This window comes from Ambystoma mexicanum, chromosome 6p (assembly GCF_040938575.1).
Source record: "Ambystoma mexicanum isolate Mex_15411 chromosome 6p, UKY_AmexF1_1, whole genome shotgun sequence".
In the NCBI taxonomy this organism is placed as follows: Eukaryota; Metazoa; Chordata; class Amphibia; order Caudata; family Ambystomatidae; genus Ambystoma; species Ambystoma mexicanum.
The window spans coordinates 1,210,019,285-1,210,036,855 of record NC_090935.1 but is presented as its reverse complement, the minus strand read 5'-3'; the positions used below and the strand labels follow the sequence as shown (position 1 = coordinate 1,210,036,855).

General features: G+C 48.2%; 1 protein-coding gene across 1 annotated transcript in view; it reads right to left on the bottom strand.

Annotated features, from left to right (window-relative positions):
* SLC28A3 (solute carrier family 28 member 3) overlaps positions 1 to 17,571 on the bottom strand; it is a 666,148-nt gene that overhangs the window by 117,937 nt on the left and 530,640 nt on the right. The window lies entirely within an intron of this gene.

Sequence of the window (17,571 nt, the reverse complement as noted above, 5' to 3'; positions counted from 1 at the left end):
AATACACGTACCCCACTTGCGCTAGGCCAATAGCGTGTAAAACTCTACACGCACCTCTCGGAATACACGTACCCAGGCCAATCGTGTGTAAAACTCCACGCGCACCCCTCGGAATACACGTACCCCGCTCGCGCTAGGCCAATAGCGTGTAAAACTTCCCACGCACCCCTCGGAATACACGTACCCCGCTCGCGCTAGCCCAATAGCGTGTAAAACTCCACGCGCACCCCTCGGAATATACGTACCCAGGCCAATCGCGTGTAAAACTCTAAACGCCCCGCTCGGAATACACGTACCCCGCTCGCGCTAGGCCAATAGCATGTAAAACTCCATGTGCATCCCTCGGAATACATGTACCCAGGCCAATTGCGTGTAAAACATGGAAAAAGTCCCCTCTGTAGAGTGGGCTGCCTGAGGGCCATGCGCAGGGTGGATGGGCTGCCTGCAGGCTATGGACTGGGGTGAAGGGCTGCCTGCGGGGTATGGCCAGGGTGGATGGGCTGCCTGCGGGCTATGGACTGGGGTGAAGGGCTGCCTGCGGGGCATGCCCAGGATGGATGGGCTGCCTGTGGGCTATAGACTGGGGTGAAGGGCTGCCTGCGGGGCATGCCCTGGGTGGATGGGCCACCTGTGGGGCATTTGGGGGGTGGGCGGGAAGTTTTACATGCGATTGGGCTGGGTACGTGTAATTCGGGGGTGCGCGGGAAGTTTTACATGCGATTGGGCTGGGCACGTGTATTTCGGGGGTGCGCAGGAAGTTTTACATGTGATTGGGCTGGGTACGTGTATTTCGGGGGTGCGCGGGAAGTTTTACACGCAATTGGGCTGGGTACGTGTATTTCGGGGGTGCATGGGAAGTTTTACACGCGATTGGGCTGGGTACGTGTATTTCGGGGGTGCGCGGGAAGTTTTACACATGATTGGGCTGGGTACGTGTATTTCGGGGGTGCACGTGGAGTTTTACACGCGATTGGGCTGGGTATGTGTATTTCGGGGGTGTGCATGGAGTTTTACACGCGATTGGCAGTGTGTGCCCTCCCGGGTGTGGGCCACCCCCATCCCCATGCTCCGCACGCAGCCCACACCACAGGGGACCACCCCATACCCCTGGCCATGCCCCGCAGCCAGCCCATCCACCTCAGTCCATAGCCCGCAGGCAGCCCTACACCCCTGGGCTTGCCCCGCAGGCAGGCAACATGGCACCATGTACTTGTGAGCCCCGACTCATGTCCCCCACCCCCAGAGACGGGCACCTGCCAGCAGGCCCCGACTCATGTCCCCCACCCCCAGTGAGGGGCACCTGCCAGCAGGCCCCGACTCATGTCCACCACCCCCAGAGAAGGGCACTTGCCAGCAGGCCCTAACTCATGTCCCCCACCCCCAGTGATGGGCACCTGCCAGCAGGCCCCGACTCATGTCCCCCACCCCCAGAGACGGGCACCTGCCAGCAGGCCCCGACTCATGTCCCCCACCCCCATTGATGGGCACCTGCCAGCAGGCCCCGTCCCCCACCAAACACGTCATCACAATCAAGACCCATGGCCCTTAAGGCCACCCAGATCCCACCCCACGCCACCCCAGTCCAAACATCCAACCAAGCATTCCATCCACTCCACAATGAAATCCCCATGTCATGATAGATCCCATATAACCAGTATGCCCATGAATACAAGTCCGTCAGACCCACACAATGGCGACACATGAATGAGAAAGCCCACATTGTGACATGCACAAAAACAATGAGAGAAGACCACACCAATGAAGTCAAAAACAAATGTATTATATAAATACAGAATGAATAAAACAAAACCACACAATAAATAATAATAATAAATAAACGTCAGGATTTGCAAAATGAAGGGAAAGAAATGAATGCAGAAATCAATAAAACCAAAAGTAAAACGGATCCAATGGGTCAGTCCATCAAACAAACATCAGAGTAAAAAAGAAGCAAAGTATTCCACCGTGGGTCAAAGAAAAAGAAATCCAGGTCCAAAACTATTTACAAATGAACATCCAAGGCTCCATGAGCCCAACAATCCTAACAAAACCTAACCCAAATCCTACCTAATTAATAACTATATACAAAAATGCGGGGCATAGTCCATGCGCCCCAAAGGAAAAAAAAGAATAAAGGAAACCTACAACTACATAACTATTTCCAAAGGGGGCGGCCTAGTCCCACGGCTCACTGTTCGATGTTCCGGGCAAGGGCATCATCGAACTCCTGTTCAACATCCTGGAGGCGGGCCTGTTCCCTGGCCCCGAGGTCTCACAGGGATAACGCCATGTCCACCTCCAACTCCCTGCAAATTCCCTCGAGGCACTCAGCCCGCCTCAGCGCCCTGTGCATGGAGTTCTCCGCCCTGACCATAGTGAGCCGTGCCTCCTCCGCCCGCCGCCGCTCCGCATCTATCCGCTGGCCCAACCGTTGCCACACGGAAGACACTCCCATTCCAGGGTCCTCCTGTCCTCCGGCCGATGCCTGCCCCTCTGATGTTGATGGCCCCGAGCCATGATGCCTCCCACGTTGAGCCTGCCGCTGCCTCCGACGCAACTGCCTCTGCCAGCACGACAGCATCCAGGCTGATGGAATCCACCGGCGTCGTCGTGCACGTGCCCTGCCCGATGATGCCAGCACATCCTCCATCTGCTGGGGTCCAGTTGCTGGGGTGTCCACCCCTGCTGGACCTCCGACTCCCGACTGTGGCAGGAATGGGATCTCCACCGAGCTGGCTGCGTTGGTCGGGGCAGGTCCACAGGGGGCCCTGGTGGCATCTGGGCCGGAAGACGGCATGGAGAACGACTGGTGCATAGTCTCAAAGAGGAGGAGAGGGCCACCAGGGTGCCCGACACATGTACGAGACCCCCGACCATGGCCCCTCCCAACTGGGTGACTGGGCCTTGCGTCGCCGGCCAGTGGAGGCATCCCCGCTGCTTTGCTCCACAGCGCCATCTCCGCCCTCTTCTTCACTAGCCGCTGTGTAGAGGGAGACATAGAACACAAGCATCAGGGTACTGTACAATAGTCCCCTAGACAGGAAGCAATAGTACATGAGTGGCACTGTCAAACGTCACTTCCATCATGTCCCTCCACAACACATGGGTTAGTGCAAGCAACACACATGCAGGAACCGGCATGGCACATGCATCAAGAATTTGCATCCATGTTCACCGCACCGTAGATACATCCAATGGTGGCCTGGAACTCACACGCATCATGGGACATGCTGATCACATGCACACGCATCACCAGAGGGTCATGCATCTGGCACCGTATGCCCACAGACACAGTGGATACAAGGATGAGTAGGCTGTATCAGTGATTCAACACATCGTCACAGACATGTGTCATGCATCCATGGCACGCACACTACTCTGACACACGGATATGTACTTCATGCATGTCCATGACAGCAGCACACATCTAACACACCACAAACATGTCACGGTACAGACACAGGCATGCATACATGTGTGCATTCCCCATGCTGCTCAGCATGATGCATTGTAACACATACACCATCTATGTCGGTCACGCCTGACTAGACTCACATGCAGCACTATCATTTCCCTGCACACACACATCCATACATGACCCATGTTACACATGCAGCCGAGTACCTAACTACCACCACGCTTCAACATGCACTGTTCAAACATGAATGCATGGGCACTTACCGCTCGACTCCAGACGGGCCTGCATCCTGAGGATCTGGTGGTGAAGCACTGGGTGAATGCGCTCCAGGACCCTCATCTTCTGGGTGGTAAACTGGGCCCGGTGCCCCACTGCATCCACTGCCTCCAAGAGACACCGGGCCTTCTTGAGGGTCCTGGATTTGTAGTCCCCCCAGTGCTTCCGGATGTGTTTGATGTCGCGGGGTGCCACCCCCTCCGCGTTGATGGCACCCACTATGTCCTCCCAGATCCTCTCCCGTCCTTCCTTATCGGCGCACAATGGTGTGAAGAGGGCATCATAATGCCCCAGAACTTGCTCCACCAGGATACCAACTTCCTTATTGCTGAAGCTGGTAGCCCTCTGCCTCTCTGGCTAGGGGTCACCAGTGGTCTCTGATGGTGTTTGCCCCGACATGACCACCCCCGAGGCAGGTCTGGGTGGGCAACTGGGACCTGGGGCTGGACTGTGGAGCAATGGTACTTCAGTCGGGAGTCTTCTGCTCCAGCAGGGGTGGTCACAGCCACTGGACTCCTGCAGATGGCAGATGTGCAGGCACAAAATGGCAGGGCACGGTTGTAGCAGGCAGGCAGGCAGCAGCAGATGGCTCGTGGGAGGCTGCTCGGGGCAGTAATTTGGCCTTCTGGGCAGGAGCATGGTCTTCCGTGTGTTGTCGCGGGGCCAGCTTGATACAGAGTGATTTGGCACGTGAAAATACTGCACATCAGCATGTAATTTGAGGAAAGGCCCTTAGCGCGTAAGCGCATCTGTGACGGGACACGCGCGGGCATTGCCCTGGCACGGGTTGAAGGTCCCACATGGGTTTCCATCGCTATGTACGTGCTTTTCGTGGGAAGCGGTGCGTGTGTTTTCCAGGCGTTGGGGTTCACACACGATTACTTCACAGTGGGTGGGTGTTGGCTAAGTTATTCTTCTACACGCAAGGCAGACAGTGTTTTTCCCACTGCGTGTTGATCGTGTACGTATTTTTAGGGCTCCTGCTGCCACAGCGTACTGCGTGTGTTTTTTTACGCGCACGTCGGTAACAGGGGTTGCTTATCTCTTTTTCTTGCTTTTCGGGGGTGCCTGTGCGTTGCGTGTCACGTCATTTCTCCTAGGGGGCCACAGAATGGGACATTCATCGTAGCTGTATATAAGTGTTTTTTGTTTGTGCACACTTTTGTAATGCGCAGGGACGCTGCCACCTGCCTTCATGTGGCGGACGTGTTTGGGCGTGTGCGTGTCTTTGGCCGTGTGTGGGTTTGCCCTATTCAATTCCATGAATACGTGTGGTTCGCCTGCGTGTGGGCGTTCCGTGTACTGCCCAGCAGTACATCCCCAGTTACGCCCTTATTTTCACGCGTTGTTCCCCATTCCGCGCGTTACACCCCGTGTTCCGCCCCCTTTTTGGTGTGTGCGCCAACGTTGTGCGCTTGCCCTGTGCACATCGCGCACGGCGTTCGGGATGTTGCAATGATGTGTGTGCCCGTGTGCGCCACGCACGGGTTTGGCGCACATCCCAAGGAAAACACGCGCACGGACTTCCATGAATGCACACTTACCTGCTGTCCAGGTGGGGAAGTTAGAGACTGTCTGCCTTCGAGGAAGCTCGGAATGGGGGATATACCATGAGGTAAAACTCCCCGTTCCTAGTTTTCTGATTGGCTGGAAGGACACACCCCCCCCCACCTCCACTTCCACCAGGCTGTTCATTGTTAATAAAATACTACTATGGCCAAGGCTGCTTTCAAGATAAATCTTTTTGCTGGAGGAGGAAAAGGCAAGGTAATCAAGCAGTCAATGTTTGGGAAAAGGTATTCCCCAATAAAGTGACCATCACCAGTCTGGAAAACTGCTTTCCCCTCTTCCTGAGAAACTCCTCAAGCCTACAAATGCATCGGTAAGGTAAATTCTGTTTCAAATGTATTGTACGCTCATGAAACTAAGGAAATCATACTCAAAATCCCTATGTATCTGCCTAATATGTCAGGAAATAACTACTGACAAGGTCCAAATGCTTGTTGAACTTTCTGGACAGACATTTTGTAAATGAGGGACATAACCACCATGAGTTTAAGTGCTTTGTCATCAAAAAAGGCAAAACAGGGGGGTTTCTGGGAGTCTCTCTACCGGTCTCAGTCGCGGGGGAGTCTCAACCAGACTCCCAGGATCCCAGGACCCCCTTGGTTTTGTATCATCGAAAAGGTACAGAAGGGCCCATGTGGTGAGGATGTAGAATTAAAAATTGGAGATAAGAAACCAATTGTGGGGGTACAGTGTAGGCACTGCAATAGATGGAGTAAATGACCACGAAGAACAGTGCTCACTGTCGATATGATAAACTAAAGTTTTCTATATATAAGAACTGCCTGCAATTGGCAATATATGTGAGTTGGGGTGCTGGCGGTAAGCAGGCCAAACATTTGTTTAGAGAAATAAAAGTGCAGGTCTAGTTTTTTTAAGTCGTATTCTTCATTTAGGACCTATGATGCTGTGACGCTTCAGCGCAGAATCCTTTGATGACGTAACCAATATGGCAGACAACTCAAGATATAGAACTTTTTTGTCAATGTAGTTTTCCAGGCTGCATAATTCTTGCGTCTTATTTAAGGCACTGTGTGTTTCCACGCTGAAAATCATTTTGAAGTACATTTAATCGGAATTAGTGGTCAAGCGAGCATGAAGCGAGCGCATAAACCTCTTAAAACATTTGGTAATAAATTCTATTCAAATGTGTTCAGAAAATGAGCAAATCATATGTATTCCGATTAGGTGGCAATTTAGTCATTTCTTTTCATAAACAGAGGAGTAACCTGTCTCAACTCCGATAAGAGTTTTAAATGAAAATCACCAAGCAAGGTACAAGGTTTCCTATGTTTGTTTGTTCATTTATTTGTAGCGCGCGCCAGGCCCGGAGGTATCAGGGCGTGGAGACAAAGGATATTTTAAACTTACAAGGTTATAAAGTATAGTACAGTAGAATGTACAAATGTACATCTTACATGTTAAGGTAAGTAGCTAACAAGATTCCATAGTATAGTACAGTGGAAATTTACAAGTTTACATTTTACAAATTGAAGTGGGGGGCTTACAAAGTTACATAGTGCAGTACAGAGAAATTAACAGAATGACATATTCCCAATTAAGGTATACAGTGTACAGGTGGTATTATAGGGCATAGCAGAGTTAGCAGGAGTATACAATAAGTAGGACGGCAGTCAGGTAAAGTAGGGGCTGTTGGGAAGGGTTAGAGGCCCTTCTCTCCCTTGTCTGGATTTAGATATCATTGGATTTAAGCCAATTGATAATGTTACACCTGAAGTGTCGGTATGTTTGGTTTTCCCTCAGGGGTGGAGTCAGGGAGTTCCATAGTTAGGGCAGCTTTGACAGGGAAGCTATTTCCCCCAATGGTCACTCGTTTGAATGGTGGAACTGTCAAGCAGTTGGTGTAAGTTGATCTTGTGGGTCGGATAGACGTTCTTTTATTAAACCTCTTAGTGAGCTATGGGGATGCTGCATTGTTGAGGTCTTTGAAGGTTAGAGAGGCCGTTTTAAGTTTGATTTTATCAAGAGTAGATAGCCAGTTATTATTTCTCCTCACTGATGAGATGTGATCTCTTTTGGAAATTCCCAACGCCGCTCTTAAAGCATTGTTTTGGAGTAATTGTATTTTCTTAGTGATATATTTGTTGGCACCAATGTAAAGAGCGTTACAATAGTCCAGCTTAGATAGCACAAGTGCTCTTGCCAATGTGGTACAGCTACTTGAAGAGAGGAAGGGTTTGGCTAATCTAATCAGTTTACACGTTTAAGCCGTGGCAGATGCCATAGCATTTACTTGTATTGTCAGGGTGAGACCAGAGTCAAGGTAAAAACCTAGTGTCATCACCTTAATTGTGTTGCCGTCTATGTTAAAGGAGGTATATTTATGGCCCAGTTTGTTAATATTGGGTGGGATGGGGTCCCCAGGATGATGATCTCAGTGTTCTCATCATTGAGGCATAGGCCATGGAGTGCCATGCATGCCTGGATGAGGTATATCCTATTCACCAAGGCCAAATCCTGATTGTAATCCCCTCTAAAGTGGGAAGTGAATCTGAGTGTAATCTGCATAGTTAGTGTAGGTGACACCAAGACAATCCAGCTCATCAAAGAGAGGCCTGGTGACTATGTTAAACAGAGTGGGGGAGACGCAAGAGCCCTGGGGGACACCACATGAAATGGGGATAGGATCGGCTGCTTCTCAGGTAGAGAAGACTCTCATAGTTCTTTCGCTCAAGAAACATTGGATCCACGTTATGGCGTGTTGTGAGAAGTGTACAGCCGATTCTAAGTGATTGCAAAGGACAGTCTGGTCCACCAGGTCAAACGCTGCTTAGAGATCAAGGAAACTCGTCAACCTGGGCTTTAAGGTCGATGAGTGCCGTTTCAATACCGTGCTGAGGTCTGAATCCTGATTGCAGGACACACAGGAGTTTGTTCTGTTCCAGAAATCACTGAATCTGTAAGTATGTCTTGTCTAGTATCTTAAGGAGGAACGGCACTGTTGTGATTGGTCTTTGGTTTGTAGGTATAGCAGGGTCGAGAGTTTGTTTTTTCAGAAGAGGAAGGTCCCAGGAATCCTTAAGATTACTTGGAATAGTGCCTGAGGTAAATGATGCATTAATAAGCTTGGAGATACATGTTATGAATTATAAATACATCTCCCTTTGTCCTTAGGGTCTGACAAATAGTAGATTTATGAATTTGAATATGTTTTATGACATTGCGTTTATTCATCCCCACAATTTTTTTGATTTTATTTTTACTGAAAAATGACAGGCGGAGGGGATTTAAGTGGATAAAAATGGTGGGGATGGGGTAAGAGAAGTTCGATAAATATAGGGGAGGGAGCGGCTTCAGGGTACACTGCGAACATTTAAAAAAGTTGATATTATTTCAATGTAAATTTTTTGGCAAATATCACATCGAAAAAAGAAACTCATGTTGGCAAAGGGACACAGCACCATGTTTTATATGGATTAGGCCCAGAGACAAGATGTAGCTGAATACTGCAATCAATTCTGTTGGTCATGTAAAATGTTTCCTCTAAATGTATGAGACTCTTCAAGAGAGAAAACTAGTGATATTTGTTGATGTGATATGTGTATATATAGGGAGAAAGGAAATAATTGTTGCATCCAATATATGTTTTCACAATTAAAATTCAATGCCCAAACGAAGACGAGACCCCGAAGAGAAAGTAACACAGGGTTATTTGTCGGAACAAGTTGAGACTAGTATCATGGTCAGATGACCTATTTTAATAGAATTAGTACAAAGGATTGTTGTTGATGAATTGTATTTGCATGATACAAAGTATCATTGTAAACTGGACCATTTGAAATTGAATTATGTCCTATCAAGTACATACACATTTGCTACAATTCGGTAGACATGAGGTGGTGGATTAGGAATGAAATTGAAAAGCGTTTGTCAAGATTTTGTGTAATTTTAATTTACAGTCAGTGTGCGTATTTTTTCTATGTTGCAATGAACGTGTTTACAAATGTTTGTGTATATATATATTTATATATATTGCATGGCCTGCGGTACCGGCCATGTATTTATGGTTAAGCTGCTCATCTCAAAGGACAAGCACTTTTTGGGAGGCTTATAACTTCGCTCCCCCAGGACGAATCCTCACCATAATTTGCAAAAAAAGTATATGGCCCACTCTGAATGTTTTTGGGGGGTCCCAAAATTTCTTTTTTGCCATAGAGAAAATAGGAAATAAATTTGCTCACGCCTACAGCCGAAACCGCTGGACAGATTTTCACCAAATTTGTGGCAGGTGTGGCGGCTTGGTCCCGAAAGCGTGCTTTTGTTAATTTGGTGTAAATCCGTCCAGTAGTTTTTTTTTTAAATGATCAAACTTTGAGGCAAAAATATTAGTGATATCTATGTCCGCTCTGCGGACACACTTCCTTGTTCGGTCTGCGGTCTGGCCTCAGATTGGCTATACTGTCGGCGGACTGGCCCCCGATTGGCCAGAACATTCGCAGACTTTTGCGTGGTCCACGGACATCGGGACGCGGCTGCCGATTGGCTGGTGAGAAAACGTGAAATGCATCGGTTTTCCTGAAGCGCCCGCCATCTTGGATTCGCAGACTTTTTTGGGGTCCGCGGACAGCAAAGTGAAAACCTTTTTAAAAAAGCAGCATTTCACTTGTCAAACTCAACAAACAATCTCTGGGGTTCTGGGGGGGATAAGGATTGTATTGGATATGGCCATAAGAAGACAAAAACGTGTTATTTCACCCCCGAAAAGTAAGCAAACACTCCAGATGTCCTGAGGCAGTGCTGTGGTGTTCGCGACAATTCAGATGTCCTAAGACATCTGTACCTATTTCTGCATTACAGGGTTGGGGAAAAGCAGTTTTTGGAGGGGTTATAACTTTTGCGCCATCCAATGAAACTGCATGTCATTTTGCAATTTTATTCTAGAACCAATCCTGAATGGTTTTGCAAAGTTTTGTGGGATTCTGTCAAGAGGGGGCAAAATTAGAGGGGGTCCCAAAATATTGTAAAGGCATATAAATGTGGTGTAATTTGACGAATCTGCACAACATTTGGCAAAACGATTTTGGATCTAGATATAAATGGTTTTCTAAAGTTTGGTGGAATTTTCTCAGTCCTGAAGGCTGAAACACGTGTATGGGGTTACTGTTGGTACTCTTGTTCAGAGGAGATTTCCCTAGCATTTTGGCGCTGGACAGCCCCTGGGCAGGACAAAGGCTGATATGCGGGGAAATTCCTTCTCTGTGAAATTGACAGTGAGCTAAAGACTTGGTAGAGTCTCTCCCAGGGGTTATTCACTCAAGAACAGGTCATTGTGCTGTGTTCGTGCTGGTGGAGAGATTCCCAGACCCCCCTTTGTTTTGCATAAATTAACTTTGGGTCTCACCCTAAGTTACCAGGGCGATCTAGACGTGGACACCTTGCTCACTGTTCTTATAGAGGCACAGTTGCATCTCACTGATGATGCCCAACAAGGCTGAAACATGTGTATGGGGTTACTGTTGGTACTCTTGTTCAGAGGAGAATTGCCTAGCATTTCGGCGCTGGACTGCCCCTGGGCAGGACAAAGGCTGATATATGGGAAATGTCTTCTCTGTGAAAGGGACAGTGAGCTAAAGACTTGATAGAATCTCTCCCATGAGTTATTCACCCAAGAACAGGTCATTGGGCTGTGTTCGTGCTGCTGGAGAGATTCCCAGACCCCCTTTGTTTTGCATAAATTAACTTTGGGTCTCACCCTAAGTTACCAGGGCGATCCAGACGTGGACCCCTTGCTCACTGTTCTTAGAGAGGCACAGTTTCACCTCACTGATGATGCCCAACAAGGCTGAAACACGTGTATGGGGTTACTGTTGGTACTCTTGTTCAGAGGAGAATTGCCTAGCATTTCCGCGCTGGACTTCCCCAGGGCAGGACAAAGGCTGATATGCGGGGACATTTCTTCTCTGTGAAAGGGACAGTGAGCTAAAGACTTGGTAGAGTCTCTCCCAGGGGTTATTCACCCAAGAACGGGTCATTGGGCTGTGTTCGTGCTGGTGGAGAGATTCCCAGACCCCCCTTTGTTTTGCATAAATTAACTTTGGGTCTCACCCAAAGTTACCAGGGCGATCCAGACACGGACCCCTTGCTCACTGTTCTTAGAGAGGCACAGTTGCATCTCACTGATGATGCCCAACAAGGCTGAAACATGTGTATGGGGTTACTGTTGGTACTCTTGTTCAGAGGAGAATTGCCTAGCATTTCGGCGCTGGACTGCCCTTGGGCAGGACAAAGGCTGATATATGGGAAATGTCTTCTCTGTGAAAGGGACAGTGAGCTAAAGACTTGATAGACTCTCTCCCAGGAGTTATTCACCCAAGAACAGGTCATTGGGCTGTGTTCGTGCTGCTGGAGAGATTCCCAGACCCCCTTTGTTTTGCATAAATTAACTTTGGGTCTCACCCTAAGTTACCAGGGCGATCCAGACGTGGACCCCTTGCTCACTGTTCTTAGAGAGGCACAGTTTCACCTCACTGATGATGCCCAACAAGGCTGAAACACGTGTATGGGGTTACTGTTGGTACTCTTGTTCAGAGGAGAATTGCCTAGCATTTCCGCGCTGGACTGCCCCAGGGCAGGACAAAGGCTGATATGCGGGGAAATTTCTTCTCTGTGAAAGGGACAGTGAGCTAAAGACTTCGTAGAGTCTCTCCCAGGGGTTATTCACCCAAGAACGGGTCATTGGGTTGTGTTCGTGCTGGTGGAGAGATTCCCAGACCCCCCTTTGTTTTGCATAAATTAACTTTGGGTCTCACCCAAAGTTACCAGGGCGATCCAGACGCGGACCCCTTGCTCACTGTTCTTAGAGAGGCACAGTTTCACCTCACTGATGATGCCCAACAAGGCTGAAACACGTGTATGGGGTTACTGTGGGTACTCTTGTTCAGAGGAGAATTGCCTAGAATTTCAGCGATGGACTGCCCATGGGCAGGACAAAGGCTGATATGCGGGGACATTTCTTCTCTGTGAAAGGGACAGTGAGCTAAAGACTTGGTAGAGTCTCTCCCAGTGGTTATTCACCCAAGAACAGGTAATTGGGCTGTGTTCGTGCTGGTGGAGAGATTCCCAGACACCCCCTTTGTTTTTAATAATGTAGGTACATGAATTACAGTGATGTCATCAATGATATTTGTGATGTCATCTTTGATGTCCTGGGTGTTAGTCTTAGCAGTGCATGGTGGTGGCGTGAGTTATGATTGCTTAGCTTACCATAACTGGCAAATTTCAGGGGTTTTTCGATTTTACTTGTAACCATAACGTCCTTTTAACAACGTTTTTTTACTGAATTTCATAGGTTTTCATTAGTGCAACTTAACCATAACGTCCCTTTAACAAAGTTTTTTCATTGAATATATATATGGAGGGGTGAGGGGCGCACTCTGGTTCCCAGATTAGTATACCATCCACAGTCCATCTGATCTTCTCCTCCAAGCGCTTTCATAGCTCCTGCAATCTTCAGGGAGGCAGTCTGTTCAGGTGTTGATAGTTAATACCAAATGTGGTCTCAGGAATTCTGGTTGCTGTAGTCAATGCAGGTAGCCAGGAACCAACTCTCCCTCCAATTACATAGTGTAAATCTCACAGTGGGTGGGAGGGAGGAAAACCAGCAGTGTGGCTCTCCAGAGTGGGGCATGGGTCACCCCGGTGCTGCCCCTCTGGAGTCCGAAACTCTCAAACATGTTTTCAAACTAGGGGTGGGGGGGTGAGGGGTGCACTTTGGTTCCCCACTTAATATACCCTCCACAGTCCAGTTGATCTTCTCCTCCAAGCGCTTTCATGCCTCTTGCAATCTTCAGGGATGCAGTCTGCTCAGGTGTCGCTAGTTAATACCAAATGTGGCCTCAGGGAATTCTGGTTGCTGTAGTCAATGCAGGTAGCCAGGAACCAACTCTTCCTCCAATTACATAGTGTAAGTCCCACAGTGGGGGGAAGGGAGGAAAACCAGCAGTGTGGCTCTCCAGAGTGGGGCATCCGTCACCCCGGTGCTGCCCCTCTGGAGTCTGGAACTCCCAAACATGTTTACAAACTAAGGCCGGGGGGGCGCACTCTGGTTCCAAGCTTTGTATACCTTCCACAGTCCAGTTGACCTTCCCCTCCAAGTGACTTGTGCGTTTGTCCCTTTAGATTCACAAGTAGAGCACAAAAAATGAATAGCAGTTTTTACCTCTTCGCACAAATGGATGACAGAAATCTGGCAAGCAAGTTCCCCAAGCCGAGAGACGACCCACTTCAAACACCTTCAGACAAAGGCAGTGTGCAGCCAGGCATGCGTGTCCGCATCTGGTGAAGGTTTTGCATTCATTGCTGAGGTGAAGCAGCAGTAGTGGCCGAGTCAGTACGTCAACCCGAATCTCGGTGCAGTCTCACACGCTCTAAGTGCTTGGGGCGATGACAGGTCACCTTAAACGAGCTGTGTAATTGAACCTCACCGGAGAGTGAAAACAACCTTTTTTGTTGTCATATGTTGGGCAGGCACCAACGATGCTTCCCGGCTGGGGTGCAATCTGGTGTAAGACCGGCCCTGATGAGATGAGACATGTCATGGGTAGGCAGGGTAATGCTCTGCCCGAGCAGCCTGCATTCCACGGAGTGACTTAAAGTAGCCATTCCACACAGACACATGGCCAAGAACAGACACACCAGAGCAATCATTGTGTAGGAGGAAACCTACAAGTGTGACCCAGGGCCTTGGGTAACAGTAATAACATGTGGTTTTCAAATACTTCGTATTTTTCAAATTCCACCTCATTTTTAGGATTCAATGAGATATTTCAGGCATGGAGTAAATAGAATACCGCAAGTGGGAAATATGTATTATTTAAAAATAGGACAGAATTTAAAATAAGACATTAAAACATGAAGTGACTCCAGGACTCAGTGCCATCAAGTTTGTATCTACTTGATTTTAATGAACAATCACACAATTCATTAAAGCCCATGTGCGATTACACGTGTTTCGGCTCCCTTGAGCCTTTTTCAAGTCTGGGCCGCGGATGAGATGACCAATCCATAAGACTTGTCTCAGTAGTAATAGCGGGGCCAAATCCCCAGGTCAAATAAAGTCTGATTCAGAGTAGCAAAAAACTTTAACACGCGTCGGCAAGCAAGTTTTTTGCTACTCGGAATCAGACTTTATTTGACCTGGGGATTTGGCCCCGCTATTACTACTGAGACAAGTCTTATGGATTGGTCATCTCATCCGCGGGCCAGACTTGAAAAAGGCTCAAGGGAGCCGAAACACGTGTAATCGCACATGGGCTTTAATGAATTGTGTGATTGTTCATTAAAATCAAGTAGATACAAACTTGATGGCGCTGAGTCCTGGAGTCACTTCATTGTTTACTGTTTTTGTTGACGGTTAGGCTCTTCCACCATCCGAATCCAGTGACTTGCGACATCCACGGGACAACTTGAATGGCCACATGGCTATGGCCTCTCACTAACAAATTAAATTTGAGATTATCCAAGGGATTGTAAGGAGACGCCTGGCAGAGCAACTTACACAAAAGCCAATTTTACAAATTAAAATAAGACATGTTTTTACCGTTAGCATTATACTCATGATGGGTTCCTAGCTAGATGGTGATGCTGGTAATTCAGCGGCTTCGTAGGCCTGTTGACCCTCATTTGCTGTCGATCTATGCATCTACCTACATGATTTACAACCTTACCCGGAAGCTGTAGTGCCTGGAAATAACTCAGTTGGCTGTGTGCACTATACAATGAAATGAACATGAAAGATGAGCATAAACTCAGTCAACTGCTGCACTTTGGGAGCGTCCATTTTGTGAAAAAAAGCCTTCGAGCTGCACTGTACAGAACATGGGCAGCTATCCACTGAATGGACCTTTGACCACTCCAGGGAATGCGTGGAAAGGCAGGAAAACAGGGCAAGGCCGATCCTATACGTAGACCTGACTTTCTGAAACAACTTGTTTTTAATCCTAAATTGAACCTATTCACGTCAATATTGTCGATAAGTGTGGGAGTGGTGTACAGCGTCAGTTCAGTTGACATACACGCACTTAAATGCCACACCACACAGAGCCGGATTATCATTAACAAAGCTTTCTCCTGAACATTCCATTTTATAACGTTAAAGTCTACATTTTGAACAAAAATAAATCTTTTCTGACATTTTGTGGAAGCAGCATTTCTTTCGCTCTGGGAATAAACAATTTTAAGTCCGACTGATTAAGGCCGTTTTAATAAAAGTGGTCAAAACTGCACAAAAGTATTGTAATGTAAATCTTCCCTTCACCGTCCTATATGATATGATATTAGTCATTTATAACGCGCCTGCACACAAGTGTTTATAGGCGCGACAAGACAATGAAGGGGAGACAGAGGGAGGACAAAACAGATGATCTTACTAGGCCTAGTGTCATTCAGATCGTGCAAGTGCAAGGGGGAAGGGAGAGGAGAAGTGCCAGGGGATCAGGGGTGGGGCTTTTAGGCAAAGCTCAAGTAGGTTTATAATAGTTTTTTTATGATATTTTATTTATATAGCGCCAATACACAATGTGTTTCAAAGCGCTTCAAGTCAAGGGAGGGAACAAGGGAAAATACAATGACATTCTTGCAGGCCATGAACAGTAAAGATGTGAAATTAACTATCGTACTTGGCCTGACGACATTTCAGATAGTGAAGGAAGGGAGGGGGAAGTGGGAAGGAAATGGAAACAGACAGGCGACTATCGTACTATGCCTGACGACATTTCTGGTAGAGCCAGAGAAAAACAAAAGTTGAGAGAGAGGGGTGCAGAAAGGGAGGGGAGGAACAAAACAAGCAACTATCGCACTAGGCCTGACGACATTTCAGATAGTGCTGACGGGGGGGGGACAACTAAGGAGAGGGGGGGAGAAGACAGACGAGGTTGCTATCATACCAGGTCCAGGGACAATTCTAATAGAGTAGGTGCATAGAAGAAAGTAAGGGGAGGAGGGGAGGAGATAGGAAAAGAGAGAAAGGGATAGGAGGAGAGAACAGAGAGTAAGCAGGCAAAAAGAGTGGAGAAGCAAGAGGGGACAGCAGCAAATACAATTGCAGCAGTCGGTAGTAACTAGTGCGGCTAGGTGGCCCGCTCTAAGTAAGTGCAAGGAGGCAGGGGACTATAGGGTTGCAGATACCATCCCTACGTCCGCAGTAAGTCCAGAGGCAGTGCATGGGGCTACTGGTCATGAGGGAGCCTGGTGCCCATTAAGGTTCAGTGGGTGGCCAGGTAACCCGCTAGCGTAGCAGACAAGAACATCAGCAGGGGACAGAGAGAGAGAAAGCAGAAGCGAAAAGGAAGGTCTTGAGTTGCTTCCGGAAGCTTAGGCGGTTCTACTCAAGTTTGAGAGAGGCAGGGAGGCTGTTCCAGAGGGAGGTACCAGCCGAGAAGAGAGATATACACCCACTCTCTGTCTGGAGAAGCGTCTGAACCTCAGAGAGTTGGAGATGGATGAGTGGAGGGCTTGAGAAGGAAGATGCTTTGGAAGAGAGAGTTAGATGTAGTGTGGTCCTCGGCCCCAGAAAGCCTTGTGGACAATGCAGAGGGTCTTGATCTTGATCCTTGCAGTCACCGGTAGCCAGTGGAGAGATTTCAGGGCTGGAGAGATACGATCCCTGGGCTTGAGGCCAAGGACAAGTCTCACAGTCCTCTTCTGGATTAGTTGATGAGGGCGAAGAGTAGAGGAAGGTAGATTTACATAGAGGCTGTTGCAGTAGTCCAGCCTAGAGAGAACCAGGGCTCTGGAAACAGTGAGCTTCTGGGGGAAAGTGAGGAGGTGCAGCTGGTAGTGGCACTACTTGGAGAGGTCGGTGATGTGAGGAGAGAAGGAGATGGTGGAGTCGAAGATGACACCAAGGTTTTTTGCCTCGCAGGAAGACACAGGAAGAGGGCCCAAGGAGGGCGGCCACAGTGAAAGAGGGAAAACGGGACCCAGGGTCCCAGTGAGAAGGATCTCAGTCTTACCAGCATTAAGGAAGAGATTGTTGGAGGCACACCATTCGTGAATTTCAGATAGACACTCAGGAATGAGCGAGAGAGGAGAGGAGGCTGAGGGGAGCCTTAAGGAGAGCTGAGTGTCATCCGCATAACACTGAAAGTTAGGAGAGAAGGTAGAGATGAGGTGGGCCTAAAATCGTCATAGCTACTTTAAGGTAATTCCTTTAAAGAAAATTCAAAAGAGGTTTAAAAAGGTTTTGTGAAAATGTGCAGCACGTACTGATTGCAGCATTTGGACAAGTCCTCAATCTTGGGCATAGTGAGCACAATACTCCTGCACTACACGAGTTGCACTGTCAGCGCATG